General features: G+C 38.8%; 1 long non-coding RNA gene across 1 annotated transcript in view; it reads right to left on the bottom strand.

Moving 5' to 3' along the window:
- Window positions 1-20401, bottom strand: part of LOC125103054 (uncharacterized) — an 88554-nt gene that overhangs the window by 10534 nt on the left and 57619 nt on the right. The window contains exon 2 of the long non-coding RNA XR_007128274.1: window positions 17179-17255. This is a non-coding gene — a long non-coding RNA (uncharacterized LOC125103054). The remainder of the gene's footprint in view (window positions 1-17178; window positions 17256-20401) is intronic.

Below are 20401 nucleotides of genomic sequence, written 5' to 3'. Positions count from 1 at the left end.
AACAAAACAAACAAGCACAGGGGGAAAAAAGAGTGAGAGAGGGACAAGCCAAGAAAAAACTCTTAACTCTAGAGAACAAACTGATGGTTACCAGAGGGGAGGTTGGTGGAGGGATGCGTGAAACACATGAAGGGGATTAAGAACACACTTTTCATAATGAGCACTGAGTAATGTATAGAATTGTTTACACCTGAAACCAATATAACACTGTAAGTTAACTACACAAGAATCAAAATTAAAAACTTAATAAAATTAAAAGGAAGAAAAAAGCACTAACATGACCAAGAAGGCCACTTTTTAATATTAAAAGACACAATTCATCTTGAAGAAAGACTATTCACAGATATACACCAATGACTTTGATAAAACAGAAGATACCAGAGATGATCATTAGACATGTGAAGAAATCTACGAAAAATATAAGAATTTATCACATTATTCTCAGATGAATAAAGACAAAAATAAGTTCAGACATAGAAAAACTGAACAACACAACCAATAACATAGATCTTGTGGAACTGTATTGAATGTTATGCTCTGACAAAAGAAATTACAACTTTATCTCAAGAGCACCTAGAACATTAATAAAAATTGCCATATATTACATTAAAAAGAAATCACCAGTAAATTCATAAAGTGTATATTAAAAGGCTGCAAACTACAATGGCATTAATAATTAAAAATTTTTAATGATCTACTGCCTGGATTTTTTTTTCTATTAAATTACTCTTGGCTAAAAGAGGAACAAAAACTAAAATGACAGAATTTCTAAGGAATACTTTTATAACGAGCAAGAGAATAAAAACCAATGAATTAAATGCCCAACTCAAAAAACTAAAAACTAATGAAAACAAGACCTCATTAATTGATCATTTTCTCTGTTTCTACTCTCCAAATTGGAATGGTTTATACTAAATTCCAATTCAGGGAGCAGAAGCAGAGAAAATCATCAAGGAAATCTATCCCACAACACAGCATCATATAGAGTGCTCCTTAGGGAACTCCATCAAATTTTCTAAGACTCAATGCTATATATATATTTTTTTAAGGAATACAGCTGTAAAGCAGCTTCTAAACTCAACTTGTGAAACAAGTACAATATTGATATCTAAACCTCATAAAGATGGGCCAAAAGAGAAATTATAAGTATCATTTATGAATATTGGTGAAAAATAAAATATTAGCAAACAGATGTCTGTCCCACCTTCCTCCCAGGTTCATTGAGCTATACCTGACTTATAATATTATGTAAGTGTAAGATGTACATGCATTGAGTTCATATATTATGAAATGATCACCACGAGAACATTGGCAATATCTGCGTCATGTCACCTAATTACCATTTCTCTCTTCTGTTGAAAACATTTAAGACTTCCTCTCCCAGCAACTTTCAAGTGCTCATTACAATATTACTAACTATAATCACTATGTTGTACTTTGATCCCCAGAACTTACTCATCTTGTAAGTAGAAGTTCACACTCTCTGACAAACGTCCTTCCTTTCCTCTGTCCCTGAGCCCCTGGTAACCTCCATCCTAGTCACTTTCTATGAATTTGGCTTTTTCAAGATTCCACATATTAGTGATATAATATAGCAATTATCTTTCTCTGACAGACTTATTTCACTTCGTATAATGTTCTCAAATTCCATCCATGCTGCAAACAACAAGATGAACTTCTTACGACTGAAAAATATTACTCTGTGAGTGTGTAAGTGTGTGTTACAATTTCTCTAACCATTCATCCACTGATGGACACTGAGTTGTTCCAACATTTTGGCTACTGTGAATAATGCTGCAGTGATCGTAGGAGTGCAGGTATCTCTTCAAGATCCTGTTTTCATGGCCTCTTTGGATATCTATCCAGAAGTGGGATCGCTGCATCATAGGGCAGTTCTCTTTTTAGTTTGTTTTTTTTTTTTAGGAACCTCCACTCTTTTTCCCACAATGGCTGCATCAATTTACATTCCTACCAGCAGGTCACAAGGATTCCCTTTTCTCCACAGCCTTGCCAACACTTGTTATTTCATCTTTTTTCTTTTTTTAAGATTTTATTTATGTATTTGAAAAAGAGAACGAGCAGGGGGAGGGTCCAAGGTACAGAGAGGCAGACTCCCCATGGAGTGAGGAGCCGGACCTGGGCTCAATCCCAGGATGCTAAGATCATGACCTGAGCTGAAGGCAGGTGCTCAAGTGACTGAGCCCCCCAGAGGTCCCGGTGATTTCATCTTTTTGAAGGTAACCATTCTAGCAGGTGTGAGCTCCGATCACACTGTGGTTTTCATTTGCATTTCCCTGAAGATTAGTGGTGTTAAGCACCTTTTCATGTACCTGTTGGCCGTCTGTCTGTCTTCTTTGGAAAAATATCTAGTCAGTTCTTCTGCCCATTTTTTAATTAGATTGTTTTTTACAATTTAGCTGTGTAAGTTCCTTGTAAATTTTGGATGTTAACCATTTACCAGATTTGCAAATATTTCTTCCATTCCACAGTTATGTTTTTTCATCTTGTTGGTTTCCTTTGCTGTGCAGCTGGTTTCATCCGATGCACTCCACTTGCTAATTTTTGCTTTTCTTGCCTTTGCTTTTGTTGTCGAATCCAAAATCTCATTGCCAAGACCCACATCAAGGAGCTTAGCCCCTGTGTTTTCTTCTAGGACTTACATAGTTGCCGGTCTTATAGTCAAGCTTTTAATCCATTTTGAGTTGATTTTTGTGTATGATGAAAAACAGGGATCCAGTGTCATTCATTTGCATGTGGCTGTCCAGTTTTCTCAACACCATTTACAGAAGAGACTGTCCTTTCTTTTTATATATTCTTGGCTCCAGTATCATAAATGAATTGACCACATATGCATAGGGTTATTTCTGGGCTCCTGCTCTATGAACCTGTATGTCTGTTTTTATGCCAATGCCACATTGTTTTGATTTCTCCTTCTGCTAATTCATTATTAATATACAGAAATGTTCCTGAATTTGTACATAGATTTTGTAGCTTGTAACTTCATTCGATTTGTTTACCACTTCTAACATTTCTGGTAGAGCCTTTAAGGTTCCCACATATAATATCATGTCATTGGCAAATAGAGTTTTACTTTCTGATTTGGATGCCTTTTACTTCTTTTATTTGTCTTATTGTCCTGGCTAGGACTTCAAGTACTACTACATTGAATAAAAGTGGCAAGAGTGGGCTTCCTCGTCTTATTCCTGATACTAGGAAAGAGACCTTTCAGCATTTCACCACTGAATATGATGTGAGCTCTGGGCTTCTCTTATATGCCCTTTATTGTTTTGAGGTATAACCCCTCTCTTCTCATGTCAAGGATTTTAATCATAAATGGATGCTGAATTTTTTCAAATATTTTCTATGCATCTGTTGAGATAATCATATGAATTTGTAACTCATTTCATTAATGTGGTGTATCACATGTGTTGATTTGCATATGTTGAAACCACCCTTACATCCTGGAAATACTCCCACTTCTTTATGGTGTCTGATCATTTTAATGTATTGTTGAATTAAGTTTGCTAGTATTTTGTTGAGCATTTTGCATTTCTGTTCATCAGAGATACTGGCCTACTATTTTCTTTTCCTGTAGTGTCTTTGCCTGATTTGGGTATGAGGTTAATGCTGGCCTCATTTAGTGTATTCTTGAAGTATTCCCTCCTCTTCTATTTTTTGAAAGAGTTTGAAAAGAACTGGTTTTAATTTTTAAGTAACTGGCAGAATTCTCCAGTGAATACATCTGGTTCTTCTATTGTTGGGAGGTTTTTGATTACTTAATCTCCTTGCAGATTTTCTCCTTTGTAATTCAGGCTTGGTATATTATATGTTTCTAGGAATTTATCTGTTTCTTCTAGGTTATTCAATTTGTTGGCGTCTAATTGCTCATAGTGGTCACTAGTGTTTTGTTTTTTTTTTTTACTTCTACGATATCAGTTGCAATATCTCTTCTTTCATTTATAACTTTATTTATTGGTCCCCTGTTTCTTTCTTATTTAGTCTAGATAAGCCTTGTCTATCTTTTATATTTTCAAAAAATATTTTTAATTATTTGTTGTCTTTTTAGTCTCTATTTTACTCATTTTCACTCTGATCTTCATAATTTTTTCCTTTAGTTAGCTTGGGCTTAGTATGTTCTTCTTTTTCTAGTTCCTTTAGGTATAAATTTAGTTTGTTTATTTGAGAGCTGGACTTTTTATTAATGTAGGTGTTTATTGCTATAAAATTTCCTCTTACAACTGCTTTTGCTATATCTCATAAGTTCTGGTATGTCACTTTTCTACTTTCATTTGTCTCAAGATATTTTGTTTTCTCATTTTATTTCTTCTTTGACCCACTGATTGTTCAGAAGCATATTGTCTAAACCCCATATTTGAGAATTTTCCAGTTTCCTTCTCACAATTGATTTCCAGTTTCATACCACTATAGTCAGAAATGATGCTTGATATGATTTCAATCTTCTTAAATTTACTAAGACTTGCTTTGTGGCCTAACATGTGATCTACCCCGGATTATGTTCCATGTGCTCTTGAAAAGTATGTGTGTTTTTCCACTGTTGGATGGAACATTGTGTGACTGTCTGTTAAGAGGATTTGTGTAGGGGCATCTAGATGGCTCAGTCGGTTAAGCGTCTGCCTTTGGATCAGGTCATGATCGGTGGGTCCCTGGGATCAAGTCCCACATCGAGCAGCCTGCTCAGTGGGGAGTCTGCTTCTCTCTCTCTCTCTCTCCCTCTGCCCCTTCCCCCTGTGCTCACTCTCTCTGTCTCTCTGTAATAAATAAATTTTTAAAAATCTTAAAAAGAAAAAATAACATTTGGATAATGTATAGTTTGAGCCCAGTGTTTCTGTATTAATTTTCTATCTGGATAATCTATCTATTGTTTACAGTGGGGTTTTGAAGCCTCCTATTATTACTATGTTGCTAATTTTCCCTTTAGGTCTATTACTATTTGTTTTATACATTTATGTGCTTCTATATTGGGTACATAAATATTTACAAATGTTATTTTCTTGATGAACTGATCCCTTTGTGATTATATAAGGTGCTCCTTTAGTCTTTTACAGTCTTTGATTAAAGTCTATTTTGTCTGACAGAAGTACAGGTATGATTGCTTCCTTTTACCTTCCATTTGTACAACCTATCTTTCTCTGTCCCATCATTTTCAGTCCATTTCTTTAAAGCTGAAGTAAGTCTCTTGTATGCTACACACAATTGGGTCTTATTTTTTTCATCCTTTCAACCAATCTCTATCTTTTGACTAGAAAATTTAATACATCTACTTTATAGTAATTATCAATTTGTATGGACTTACTATTGCCATTTTATTATTTTCTGGCAGAAATGTAATTCATTTGTTCCTTTCTTCCTCTTCTGTTTTCTTACTTTGTGATTTGGTGATTTTCTGTATTGGTATATGTAGATTTCTCTATCTTTTGTGTATCTACCATAGGTTTTTGTTTTATAACTATCATGGGTCTTACGTAAAATAACTTATATTTATAACAGTCTGTTTTAAGCTGATAACAACTTTTAATGTATATAAAATCTTTACATTTATATACTTCCCCACCCACATTTTGTTTTTGATGTAGCAATTTATATCTTTTTACACTATTAATAAATTATTATATAGTTTTTAAATATTCTATATACTTACTTTTAACACTTTCGTTTTAACATCCATACTAGAGTTATAAGCCTATTACCATTAAACTTTTATAAATTTATAGATGTACCTTCACTTGTAACATTTGCACCTTCATATGTCTTCCTGTTACTAATTACCTCTTTTGCTTCACTTTGAAAACATCCATTTAACCCTTCCTTTGAGGGCAGTCCAGTGGTGATGAACTCCTTCACTGTTTACTTGTTTGGAAAACTATACTTCAATTTTGAAGAACAATATTGCTGGGTAAACTATTCTTGTTTGGCAGAGTTCCTTTCTTCCACCTTCCCACCCTCCCTTTCTCCCTCCCTCTTCCTCCCTCCTTTCCTCCCATCCTTCCTCTCTCCCTTCCTCCTTCCTTCTTCCGCCCTCCCTTCCTTCCTCCCTCCCTTCCTTCCTTCCTTTCTCTCTCTTTCCTTCAGAACATTGAATATACTATGTCATTCTCTTCTGGCCTGCAACGTTTCCACTGAAAAAATCTGCTGGCAATCTTAGCGGGGGTTTCCTTGTATGCAATAAGTCACTCTTCTCTTGCTGCTTTTAAGATTTTCTTCTTGTCTTTAACTTCTGACAATGTAACAAAAATGTGTTGTGGTGTGGGTCTCTTTGAATTCATCTTTTCTTGGAACTCTAAGATTCCTAGATCTGAATATCTGATTCTTTCCACAAAATAAAAAAAGTTTTCAGCCATTTTTTCTTCAAATAAATTTTCATCCCCTTTCTCTCTCTCTTCTGCTTCTGAGAACCTTATAATGTACATACTGATCCAACTGATGTTGTCCTATAATTCCCCTAGACTACCTTCACTCTTTTTTATTCTTTTTCTTTTTGTTTATCTGATTGAATGAATTTCACTACCCTTATCTTGAATCTGATGACCCTTTCTTCCACGATCTATCTGTTTTGGAGTACCTCTATCAAATATTTCAGTTCAATTACTGTATTTTCAGCTCTGTGATTTTTATTCGGAACTTTTAGAAACTTCTCTGTCTTAGTTGAAATGCTCATTTTATTTATGTATTTTTCTACTGACCTTGGTGAGCACATTTATGACCATGATTCTGAACTCTCTATTGGGTAAATCTCTTACCTCCATTTCATTAAGGTGAGTTTCTGGAGCTTTATCTTGTACTTGCCTAGAACTAATTCCTGTTTCTTATTTTTCTTGACACTCTGTGTTGGTTTCTGCACATTTTAGGTAAAACAGCCACCTCCTAAACCCTGTGAATCAGCTTGGCCTGAGCCCTTGGTTTTATCTCAAGCCTCTGTGATTTTCAAACCACCCTCTTTGATCTTGGTGCCTCCTAGTCGTTAAGGGTATGCTAAGACAAGTCAGTTTCTCAAAGGAGAGGACTGCAGTCAGCACCTAGATGCAGGCTGATTGCAAACCAGTCCCTCAGACAACAGCTGGGGAAGTATGCAGTTGGGTCCCTTCCAGAGAGAAACTGGAAGATAGGTGTTTTTGCCTGCTCCCTGTCTCTGCTCTTGGGCTGGGTTAATAGCTCTGGAGTGGTACCCTGTACCTTAAAGTGGTACCTTAAAGGGTACCCTGTACCCTTTAAGAACTGCTCCTTGGTTTGCTACAGTCCTGTGGAACTTGTGAATGCAAATGTCACCAGTTATTGAAGCCAAGCAACGTAGGGGTCCAGTCCCTGAGTGGCAGCCTCAAAAGCTGAGATGCCAGATATATGTACAAGATACTGGTAAAGATACAAATATAGTGATCTGAAGGGACTCGTGCACACAAATGTTTATAGCAGCAATGTCCATAATAGCCAAACTATGGAAAGAACCTAGATGTCCATCAACAGACGAATGGATAAAGAAGATGTGGTATATATACACAATGGAATACTATGCAGCCATCAAAAGAAATGAACTCTTGCCATTTGCAATGACATGGATGGAACTAGAGGGTATTACGCTGAGTGAAACAAGTCAGTCAGAGAAACACAACTATCATATGATCTCCCTGATTTGAGGAGTTTGGGAGGCAGGGTGGGGGGCTTGGGAGATAAGGAGGGAAAAAATGAAAAAAGATGGGATCAGAAGGTAGACAAACCATAAGAGACTCTTAATCTCACAAAACAAAGTGAAGGTTGCTGGAGGTAGGGGGAGGGATATAGGGTGGCTGGATTATGGACATCAGGGAGAGTATGTGCTATGGCGAATGTTGTGAAATGTATAAGACTGATGATTCACAGACCTGTACCCTTGGGGAAAATAATACATTCTATGTTAATGAAAATAATTTTTAAAAAAGTTAGAGCACTAGGGGAGGAGTCAAGATGGCGGAGAAGTAGCAGGCTGAGACTACTTCGGGTAGCGGGAGATCAGCTAAATAGCTTATCTAAAGATTGCAAAAACCTACAAATCCAACGGGAGATTGAAGAGAAGAAGAACAGCAATTCCAGAAACAGAAAATCAACCACTTTCTGCAAGGTAGGACTGGCGGAGAAGTGAATCCAAAGCGACGGGAAGATAGACCGCGGGGGGAGGGGCCGGCTCCCGGCGAGCGGCGGAGCAACGGAGCAAAATCAGGACTTTTAAAAGTCTGTTCCGCTGAGGGACATCGCTCCAGAGGCTTAACTGGGGTGAAGCCCAGGCGGGGTAAGCGCGGCCTCAGGTCCCGCAGGGTCGCAGAAGGATCGGGGGTGTCTCAGTGTCGCAGAGCTTACCGGTATTAGAACGGGGAAGCCGGCTGCAGAGACAGAGCTGAGGAGTGACTCTCAGCTCGGGGTTGCCTTGAACCGGTCGCAGGCTCGGTCAGCTCGGAACGCGGCCGGAGGCCAGGGTGACGGGAGTCATTTGGCGCTGTTCTCTGAGGGCGCGCTGAGGAGTGGGGCCCCGGGCTCTCGGCTCCTCCGGGCCGGAGACCGGGAGGCTGCCATCTTTATTCCCGCCCTCCGGACTCTACGGAAAGCGCTCAGGGAACAAAAGCTCCCGAAAGCGAACCCGAGCGGATGACTCAGCACGGCCCCGGGTAAGGGCGGTGCAACTCCGCCTGGGGCAAAGACGCTTGAGAATCACAACAACAGGCCCCTCCCCCAGAAGATCAACGGGAAACCCAGCCAGGACCAAGTTCACCTACCAAGGAGAGCGGCGGAATTCCAGAGGAGAAGAAAGCAAAGCACGGAACTCATGGCTTTCTCCCCATGATTTTTTAGCCTTGCAGTTAATTTAATTTTTTTTTCTTTTTCAATTTTTTTTTCTTTTTCTCTTCTTCTGCTGAATTTTTTTTAACATTTACCGTTTTCATTTTTTAACGTTTTTTAAATAGTTTATCTAATATATATATTTTTTTTCCTCTTTTTATATTTTTTCTTTATCGGCTTTCTTTTTTTTAATAGTTTTTTTTTTCTTTCTTTCTTTCTGAACCCCTTTTTATCCCCTTTCTCCCCCCTCACAATTCAGGATCTCTTCTGATTTGGCTAAAGCATATTTTCCTGGGGTTGTTGCCACCCTTTTAGTATTTTACTTGCTCCTTCATAAACTCTTATCTGGACAAAATGACAAGGCGGAAAAATTCACAACAAAAAAAAGAACAAGAGGCAATACCAAAGGCTAGAGACCTAATCAATACAGACATTGGTAATATGTCAGATATAGAGTTCAGAATGATGATTCTCAAGGTTCTAGCCGGGCTTGAAAAAGGCATGGAAGATATTAAAGCAACCCTCTCGGGAGATATAAAAGCCCTTTCTGGAGAAATAAAAGAACTAAAATCTAACCAAGTTGAAATCAAAAAAGCTATTAATGAGGTGCAATCAAAAATGGAGGCTCTCACTGCTAGGATAAATGAGGCAGAAGAAAGAATTAGCGATATAGAAGACCAAATGACAGAGAATAAAGAAGCTGAGCAAAAGAGGGACAAACAGCTACTGGACCACGAGGGGAGAATTCGAGAGATAAGTGACACCATAAGACGAAACAACATTAGAATAATTGGGATTCCAGAAGAAGAGGAAACAGAGAGGGGAGCAGAAGGTATGTTGGAGAGAATTATTGGAGAGAATTTCCCCAATATGGCAAAGGGAACAAGCATCAAAATCCAGGAGGTTCAGAGAACCCCCCTCAAAATCAATAAGAATAGGTCTACACCCCGTCACCTAATAGTAAAATTGACAAGTCTTAGTGACAAAGAAAAGATCCTGAAAGCAGCCCGGGAAAAGAAGTCTGTAACGTACAATGGTAAAAATATTAGATTGGCAGCAGACTTATCCACAGAGACCTGGCAGGCCAGAAAGAGCTGGCATGATATATTCAGAGTACTAAATGAGAAAAACATGCAGCCAAGAATACTATATCCAGCTAGGCTATCATTGAAAATAGACGGAGAGATTAAAAGCTTCCAGGACAAACAAAAACTGAAAGAATTTGCAAATACCAAACCAGCTCTACAGGAAATATTGAAAGGGGTCCTCTAAGCAAAGAGAGACCCTCAAAGTAGTAGATCAGAAAGAAACAGAGACAATATACAATAACAGTCACCTTACAGGCAATACAATGGCACTAAATTCATATCTCTCAATACTTACCCTGAATGTTAATGGGCTAAATGCCCCAATCAAAAGACACAGGGTATCAGAATGGATAAAAAAACAAAAACCATCTATATGTTGCCTACAAGAAACTCATCTTACACCCGAAGACACCTCCAGGTTTAAAGTGAGGGGGTGGAAAAGAATTTACCATGCTAATGGACATCAGAAGAAAGCAGGAGTGGCAATCCTTATATCAGATCAATTAGATTTTAAGCCAAAGATTATAATAAGAGATGAGGAAGGACACTATATCATACTCAAAGGAACTGTCCAACAAGAAGATGTAACAATTTTAAATATCTATGCCCCTAACGTGGGAGCAGCCAACTATATAAACCAATTAATAACAAAATCAAAGAAACACATCAACAAGAATACAATCATAGTAGGGGATTTTAACACTCCCCTCACTGAAATGGACAGATCATCCAAGCAAAAGATCAACAAGGAAATCAAGGCCTTAAATGACACACTGGACCAGATGGACATCACAGATATATTCAGAACATTTCATCCCAAAGCAACAGAATACACATTCTTCTCTAGTGCACATGGAACGTTCTCCAGAATAGATCACATTCTTGGTCCTAAATCAAGTCTCAACCGGTATCAAAAGATTGGGATCATTCCCTGCATATTTTCAGACCACAATGCTCTAAAGCTAGAACTCAATAACAAGAGGAAATTTGGAAAGAACCCAAATACCTGGAGACTAAACAGCATCCTTCTAAAGAATGAATGGGTCAACCAGGAAATCAAAGAAGAATTGAAAAAATTTATGGAAACAAATGATAATGAAAACACAACGGTTCAGAATCTGTGGGACACAACAAAGGCAGTCCTGAGAGGAAAATATATAGCGGTACAAGCCTTTCTCAAGAAACAAGAAAGGTCTCAGGTACACAACCTAACCCTACACCTAAAGGAGCTGGAGAAAGAACAAGAAAGAAACCCTAAACCCAGCAGGAGAATAGAAATCATAAAGATCAGAGCAGAAATCAATGAAATAGAAACCAAAAAAACAATAGAACAAATCAACGAAACTAGGAGCTGGTTCTTTGAAAGAATTAATAAGATTGATAAACCCCTGGCCAGACTTATCAAAAAGAAAAGAGAGAGGACCCAAATAAATAAAATCATGAATGAAAGAGGAGAGATCACAACGAACACCAAAGAAATACAGACAATTATAAGAACATACTATGAGCAACTCTACGCCAACAAATTTGACAATCTGGAAGAAATGGATGCATTCCTAGAGACATATAAACTACCACAACTGAACCAGGAAGAAATAGAAAGCCTGAACAGACCCATAACCAGTAAGGAGATTGAAACAGTCATCAAAAATCTCCAAACAAACAAAAGCCCAGGGCCAGACGGCTTCCCGGGGGAATTCTACCAAACATTAAAGAAGAACTAATTCCTATTCTCCTGAAACTGTTCCAAAAAATAGAAATAGAAGGAAAACTTCCAAACTCATTTTATGAGGCCAGCATCACCTTGATCCCAAAACCAGACAAGGATCCCATCAAAAAAGAGAACTACAGACCAATATCCTTGATGAACACAGATGCAAAAATTCTCGCCAAAATACTAGCCAATAGGATTCAACAGTACGTTAAAAGGATTATTCACCACGACCAAGTGGGATTTATTCCAGGGCTGCAAGGCTGGTTCAACATCCGCAAATCAATCAATGTGATACAACACATTAATAAAAGAAAGAACAAGAACCATATGATACTCTCCATAGATGCTGAAAAAGCATTTGACAAAGTACAGCATCCCTTCCTGATCAAAACTCTTCAAAGTGTAGGGATAGACGGCACATACCTCAATATTATCAAAGCCATCCATGAAAAACCCACCACAAATATCATTCTCAATGGAGAAAAACTGAAAGCTTTTCCACTAAGGTCAGGAACATGGCAGGGATGTCCGTTATCACCACTGCTATTCAACATAGTACTAGAAGTCCTAGCCTCAGCAATCAGACAACAAAAGGAAATTAAAGGCATCCAAATCGGCAAAGAAGAAGTCAAACTATCACTCTTCGCAGATGATATGATACTCTATGTGGAAAACCCAAAAGACTCCACTCCAAAACTGCTAGAACTTGGACAGGAATTCAGTAAAGTGTCAGGATATAAAATCAATGCACAGAAATCAGTTGCATTTCTCTACACCAACAAAAAGACAGAAGAAAGAGAAATTAAGGAGTCCATCCCATTTACAATTGCACCCAAAACTATAAGATACCTAGGAATAAACCTCACCAAAGAGACTAAGAATCTATACTCAGAAAACTATAAAGTACTCATAAAAGAAATTGAGGAAGACACAAAGAAATGGAAAAATGTTCCATGCTCCTGGATTGGAAGAATAAATATTGTGAAAACGTCTATGCTACCTAAAGCAATCTACACATTTAATGCAATTCCTATTAAAGTACCATCCATTTTTTTCAAAGAAATGGAACAAAGAATCCTAAAATTTATATGGAACCAGAAAAGACCTCGAATAGCCAAAGGAATATTGAAAAAGAAAGCCAAAGTTGGTGGCATCACAATTCCGGACTTCAAGCTCTATTACAAAGCTGTCATCATCAAGACAGCATGGTACTGGCACAAAAACAGACACATAGATCAATGGAACAGAATAGAGAGCCCAGAAATGGACCCTCAACTCTATGGTCAACTCATCTTCGACAAAGCAGGAAAGAATGTCCAATGGAACAAAGACAGCCTCTTCAATAAATGGTGTTGGGAAAATTGGACAGCCACATGCAGAAAAATGAAATTGGATCATTTCCTTACACCACACACGAAAATAGACTCAAAATGGATGAAGGATCTCAATGTGAGAAAGGAATCCATCAAAATCCTCGAGGAGAACACAGGCAGCAACCTCTTCGACGTCAGCCGCAGCAACATCTTCCTAGGAACATCACCAAAGGCAAGGGAAGCAAGGGCAAAAATGAACTTTTGGGATTTTATCAAGATCAAAAGCTTTTGCACAGCAAAGGAAACAGTGAACAAAACCAAAAGACAACTGACAGAATGGGAGAAGATATTTGAAAATGACATATCAGATAAAGGGCTAGTGTCCAAAATCTATAAAGAACTTAGCAAACTCAACACCCAAAGAACAAAGAATCCAATCAAGAAATGGGCAGAGGACATGAACAGACATTTCTGCAAAGAAGACATCCAGATGGCCAACAGACACATGAAAAAGTGCTCCATATCACTCGGCATCAGGGAAATACAAATCAAAACCACCATGAGATATCACCTCACACCAGTCAGAATGGCTAAAATTAACAAGTCAGGAAATGACAGATGCTGGCGAGGATGCGGAGAAAGGGGAACCCTCCTACACTGTTGGTGGGAATGCAAGCTGGTGCAACCACTCTGGAAAACAGCATGGAGGTTCCTCAAAATGTTGAAAATAGAACTACCCTATGACCCTGCAATTGCACTGCTGGGTATTTACCCTAAAGATACAAACATAGTGATCCGAAGGGGCACGTGCACCCGAATGTTTATAGCAGCAATGTCTACAATAGCCAAACTATGGAAAGAACCTAGATGTCCATCTACAGACGAATGGATAAAGAAGATGTGGTATATATACACAATGGAATACTATGCAGCCATCAAAAGAAATGAAATCTTGCCATTTGCGACGACGTGGATGGAACTAGAGGGTATCATGCTTAGCGAAATAAGTCAATCGGAGAAAGACAACTATCATATGATCTCCCTGATATGAGGGAGAGGAGATGCAACATGGGGGGTCGAGGGGGTAGGAGAAGAGTAAATGAAACAAGATGGGATTGGGAGGAAGACAAACCATAAGTGACTCTTAATCTCACAAAACAAACTGAGGGTTGATGGGGGGAGGGGGTTGGGAGAGGGGGTGGGGTTATGGATATCGGGGAGGGTATGTGCTATGGTGAGTGTTGTGAAGTGTGTAAACCTGGCGATTCGCAGACCTGTACCCCTCGGGATAAAAATATATGTTTATAAAGCAAAAAAAAAAAAAAAAAAAAAAAAAAAAGAAAGAAAGGATGAATCCCCAAGTTTTGTAGCAACATAGACGGGACTGGAAGAGATTATGCTGAGTGAAATAAGTCAAGCAGAGAGAGTCAATTATATGGTTTCACTTATTTGTGGAGCATAACAAATAGCATGGAGGACAAGGGGAGATGGAGAGGAGAAGGGAGTTGAGGGAAATTGGAAGGGGAGGTGAACCATGAGAGACTATGGACTCTGAAAAACGATCTGAGAATTTTGAAGGGGTGGGGAGTGGGAGGTTGGGGGCACCAGGTGGTGGGTATTGTAGAGGGCACGGATTGCATGGAGCACTGGGTGTGGTGCAAAAATAATGAATACTGTTATGCTGAAAAAAGTAAAAAAATTTAAAAAAAAAAAGTTAGAGCACTAAATATGGGGTCTAAACCCTTCACTTCTCAGGAAGAAGCTGGGAGTTGGGAGTTATCCTCACAATTATAAGGTACTATACCAGGGATGAGGTTTATGACAAATACATGCCTCAGTTTTTTCTACCCTTTTCTCTGAGTATGTTCCTCGTTCACCTTGATGAGGGAGCAGAAGGGAAGCCGAGGACAAAGCACAAGCTGACACCCTATAACCACCCCCACCACCCCCACCAGGTGGGATACATGTGAAATTCCTCAGGCACTCCTGGCTGCCCTAGAGCAAAGGAAAGGGAGTAACAAATGGTTAACCAGTAGAGATCACAGTCATGCAGGACATGAATCTCCATCAGTTTGCAAATATCTTAATGATTTAAAAGGAAAATGCAATCTCCAGAAACCTATAGACTCAATTTCCTGGAACCCTAACATTACCCTCCCTCCGTAGAATAGAAAATCTTATATAAACAGTCACCTCTCACAACCCTGGGGCAGCAGCTCTTTCTGCCCACGGGTCCTCTCCCCGTGCTTCAATAAAACCACCCTTTTGCACCAATGACACCTAGCTCAAGAATTCTTTCTTGGCCATTGTCTCTGAACTCTAATGCTCCAAACTATATCAACTTGATGTATAATAGTTTCTCTGCTAGTTTCTGGAATTCTTTCAGAGGGAACCGCTCCCTGTGTAGCCATACATTCATTGTGTCCATGGGAAGAAGGGAGTTCAGACGATGTTGCCAACTAAAGAGAGTGGTAGCAAAATTCTAACAAAGTGTCTCAACCAGTGACTAAATCTTGCCTTGTCTATTAGTATCATAACCCAAACAAAAACTGTAGAGATATGAAAAGGATCAGAACCCCTACCTGTAGAATTATTTGAACATTGGCTAATGGATTTCATTCACTTACCCAAAGCACAAGCCTCTATATATGCCTTAATAATAGCTTAAAATAGTCTGATGAGATTGGCTAACATCCTGCTATTTTACATACACACACACATACACATACATATAATGTTTTTGTCACCTGGGGAAACCTTCAACACTCACTAGTAACAGAGAAATCCATCTTAAAAATGAAATACTGGGGACACCTGGGTGGCTCTGTCAGTTGAGCATCAGCCTTTGGCTCAGGTCATGGTCCCGGTGTCCTGGGATTGAGTCCTGCATCGGGCTCTCTGCTCAGCCGGGAGCACGCTTCTGCCTGCTTCTCCCTCTGTCTGCCACTCCCCCTGCTTGTGCTTACTACCCTCTCTCTGCCAAATAACAAAAATAAAAAATCTTTTTAAAAAAAAGTACTAAAAATATAGTTTTAAAAAAAGTGAAATACTGATGCAGATAGTTAAGCACCTGCCTTCAGCTCAGGTCATGATCTCCAGGTCCTAGGATCAAGCCCCACGTCGGGCTCCCAGCTCATCAGGGAGTCTGCTTCTCCCTCTGCCCCTCTCCCTCTCCCCCTGCTCATGCTCTCTGTCTCTTTGTCTCTCTCTCTGTCTCTCTCTCTCTCTCAAATGAATAAATAAAGTCTTTTTTAAAACGTAAAGTACTTAAGCAGTTATGAACAAAATACTAAAACACAATAACATTCCCAAACTCTGGGAGAAAAGAATAGACTAATAGTATCTTAAATCAGCACAATCCAAATTTTCAGACAAGTTTAATTTGACCTAAATTTTATCTATAGTCCTAATGCTATACAATATACACTAGACAAATTCCTATAGACTCTTGTGAGTTCTCATAAATGTGTTGCAAGAAAACTTATGAACCTTATACTACACTACACTTCTCCACTGACACTGCATTGTCATGTTGTGATTATATCACTTACTGTTAAAATAAATGTCAGATAGACAGACATATGCTTGGCAAGAACAAGTTACATTTCCGAAAAGACACCAATAGACATACATCTACATAATATACATCCAGGAGACTGAACATACAGGAAGACACCAATGAAAAACAAACTTAGCATTACTTAGAAAAGAACCATATTGAGTTTTTATAAACACAAATACTGTTCTTGAATTCCAAGGTATCTACCCACGGAACCATGTTTTCCTGTGTAAGTGTGCCAACGATCCCGTAATTGGAAATATGTGTTCAACTTGAGATCGAACCCTGCAGTTTACTACAAAGTCAATAGAAGCAAACATCTAACCCCAAAATTTAGAGATCATAAAGACCTCATGTACGCATTACTTCCTTCTAAGACTTTTGGGCCAAGATCCATAATCAGATGATGGACTTACACCCAGATTACATTTTATTGTTTCTTTTTCTGTCACTGATTGCCATAATCTTTCCATGGGTTTTGTTGGAGGTAGATGGTGCTTCTCCTTCATTAAAATGGCTAATGCTTTTTTGTCCTTCTCTCAATAGCTCTCCATTTTGTAAACTTTTAAATTCCTTTATTTGCAATTACCAAACAACTGCAATGGCCAACCATCCTTCCAATGGCTGAGTTTGCCATTTGCCCCTAGATCCCACTATCAGAATGGACTTCAGTACATCGACCTGCCTTAACTGGACCTACATCTCAACAGTTAGCTGCTTCTATCTATTTGTCACAGAGCCACAGAGAAATTCAGAGCCTGTCAGGGATATAAAAGAACACAGGACTAATAATATAAACTATCATCCAATTATTTTCTCATAAATCTATATAAACAGAAACCATTACATTATTTGTTTAATTACACCCAGGGTGAAACCAATTAAATTTTAATAACAATTCCTAAATCCTCTGTGTCCATTCAGTGCACACCCTTGCAATATTCTCCTTGTATGATCACAGAGCCCTTCCCATGTTAACCCACATCAAAAGGTGGTGGGTATTGGAGAGGGCACGGATTGCATGGAGCACTGGGTGTGGTGCAAAAACAATGAATATTGTTACACTGAAAATAAATTTTTAAAAATTAAAAAAAAATGTGCCCTAGATTTTAACACAGTTGTCTGGCCTTTCCAAGTGCTCAAAATGAATTGTTAAATGTTTCATGTAGGGGCACCTGGTGGCTCAGTCGGTTAAGTGTCTGCTCAGGTCATGATCCTGGGGTCCTGCGATCGAGCCTCAAGCACTCAGGCTCCCTGATCAGCAGGGAGTGTGCTCTCCCTCTCCCTTGGCTCCCCCCACTTGTGCTCTCTCGCTCTCTCTCTCTCAAATAAATAAAATCTTTAAAAAAAATAAATATTAAAAAAATAGAAGTCTGATGTAGTTACCATGATGGATCCAAGATACCAAATTTCATCAGTTCCCATAAGGATTTCTACTCTACATTAAAATACATAATCTGCACTTAATCTCTGACTTCCCTGCAAATAACAAATAAAACAGTTCAAAGTTTAGAGGCAAAAAAAAAAAATCGACGTAAGTTTATGATCTAGAATATTCTTAGACGAGAAAACTGCCTTCAACTACATCATCATCAAGCAAAATGGGAGTTTGGAAAAAACTCGTACCTACAGAAGCACTTCAGGAAAAGTGGGATAATCAATTACTTAATTGAGTAGCCTCTTTGATTGACCAAACTGAACTAGGAGGCTTATTCTCATGGTGAGGTATACGTGAACTCAAGATCTGAATCCAGAATGGATTTCCAAGGTTGCTTATGATGATTGGAATTACCCTCCCTCTTCTGGCCTTCTTTCCTATCATATATCTCAGGGCTTCTATATTATTATATTGCCAATAGCCTAAGCCAAGCCAGGAGTGAAATTTCTGGATCATAGAGGACATAATTATATTCAACATGTACAATACCAAAGACTGACCCCCGGTGATTTTACCCATTTATTTTCCCACTTGCAGTGATGAGCCTTCCAGATACTGATGTTCTTGGAAATATTTAGAAATGACAGTCTTTACTTGTAGCCATTCTGGTGGATACATAATGATATTGTGCTACGGTTTTAATTCACATTTGTCTGATGAAAAATTGTGGTTGAGAACAAATGTTTGCTTGCCCTTCGGACAGCCTCTTTGTAAAGTGTCAGTTCAAGTCTTCAAACATTTTCTTACAAATTTGGAGGAGTTCTTTATGTATTCTGATATAAGCCCTTTGCATTTGTTGCATCATAAATATCTCCTCCCAGTCTGTAACTTGCCTTTTCACTCCCTTAATGGGGTCATTTGGAGAACAGAAGTTCTTGATTTTAATATATCTTTCTCTTCAGTGACAGTCTGTCCTACTTAAGAAATCTTTGTATATCCCAAACTGATAAACATAACCTCTTATTTTTTCTAAGTGCTTTCTTATTTTATATTTTACATTAGGATGTGCCTTCCACAGGGTATTAAATTTTGCTATGGTATCAGTGAGGATCAAGTTTCATTTTTTTTCCATGTGAATTTCAATTTAGCCCAGCACTATCCATGGAGAGGTCATTCTCTGAAGTGCCACTTTCATTAATACATCAAGTGTCCACTGCATATGGTCTTTCTTTCTACCAATACAAAATCATAATTATTGTAGCCTTGTAATAAGTTTTGCTGTCTGATAGAGGTATCTTCCAAAATTGTCTTAGCTATTCATGAATGGCCTTTCCATTTCCATAGATATTTCAGAACTAGCTTGTGAATTTCCACAAAGATGCACTTACTGGGGTTTAGACTGAACATATCCTCCAGATCACTACATCTCGTCTTCTGCTGTTTCTGGTCTGTTGTTACACCCATCAGACAAATTCCTAATTACAAATGCCATGTTTTTATTTTCCAGTTCTAGAATATTCATTTGTTCCTTTTTATGGATTCCAATCCTCTGTTGAAAATCTCCATATTTTGAGGGGCACCTGGGTGGTTCAGTTGGTTAAACACCCGACTCTTGATTTGGGCTCAGGTCATGATGTCAGGGTCCTGAGATCAAGCTCTGTGCACAGCAGGGAGTCTGTGTGGGATTCTCTCCCTCCTTCTTCCCCTCCCCCTCCCCCTACTCATGCACATATGCTCTCTCTCTCTCTTCTAAAATAAATAAAGCTTTCTTAAAAAAAGAAAATCTCCATATTTTTATCTATTTTGTCCATCTTTTTCTCCATATTTTTAAAGATATTACTCAGTTTTAACCATATCTGATACTTTGATACCTCCAATAACTTCATCACCATCTACCTGGTTTTTTGCTATCTGTGCTCTACTTCTTGATTCCACCCCCCCCCCCCCCGCCGCCTCCTTAGCATCCCTCCTCAATGTGTATCACCGGCTTGATATTGTGGATAAAATCCTGTTCAGGACCTGGATGATACATTCCTCCAAAAAGGTTCAGATTTCGTGTTTGTGTGTTGGGTTTTTGTTTATTCCGTTTGTTGTTCTGTTTCGGTCACTGCTGTCCCGTTTTGATTTGCAGGCAGCAAGCATATCAGCGGATCACTTGATCCTGTCCGAGCCTTTGCTATAGGCTGTAGGAGAGCACGGTTACTTCAGTTTCCCTTTCCTATGGGCGTGCAAAACTCCTAAAACACATGCTTCGCTCTGGGACTGTGGCCATTACTTCCAGAGCCTCTGGGGTCCCAAAATTAAACCCAGAAGATTTACCAAGGTGGTTATCTTGGGGAACATAAACTTGAATCTCTTTCTTCCCAGTAACTAATTATTGCTGAAATCTCTACTCAGCTCTTTGGACTCCCAGCTGTTACTTGTCTGTTGTTTTTTTGAGATTCACCCCATTCAAGGGCAGCTAAGAAGCTGGCTGACTCCTTAGAAGAAGTTGTACGTGGATTTTTAGGCTCCTTCTCTGCAGTT

This window comes from Lutra lutra, chromosome 6 (assembly GCF_902655055.1).
Source record: "Lutra lutra chromosome 6, mLutLut1.2, whole genome shotgun sequence".
Lineage (NCBI taxonomy): Eukaryota > Metazoa > Chordata > Mammalia > Carnivora > Mustelidae > Lutra > Lutra lutra.
Note: the sequence above shows the minus strand (reverse complement) of the source record. Positions and strands in the feature narration are given on the sequence as shown.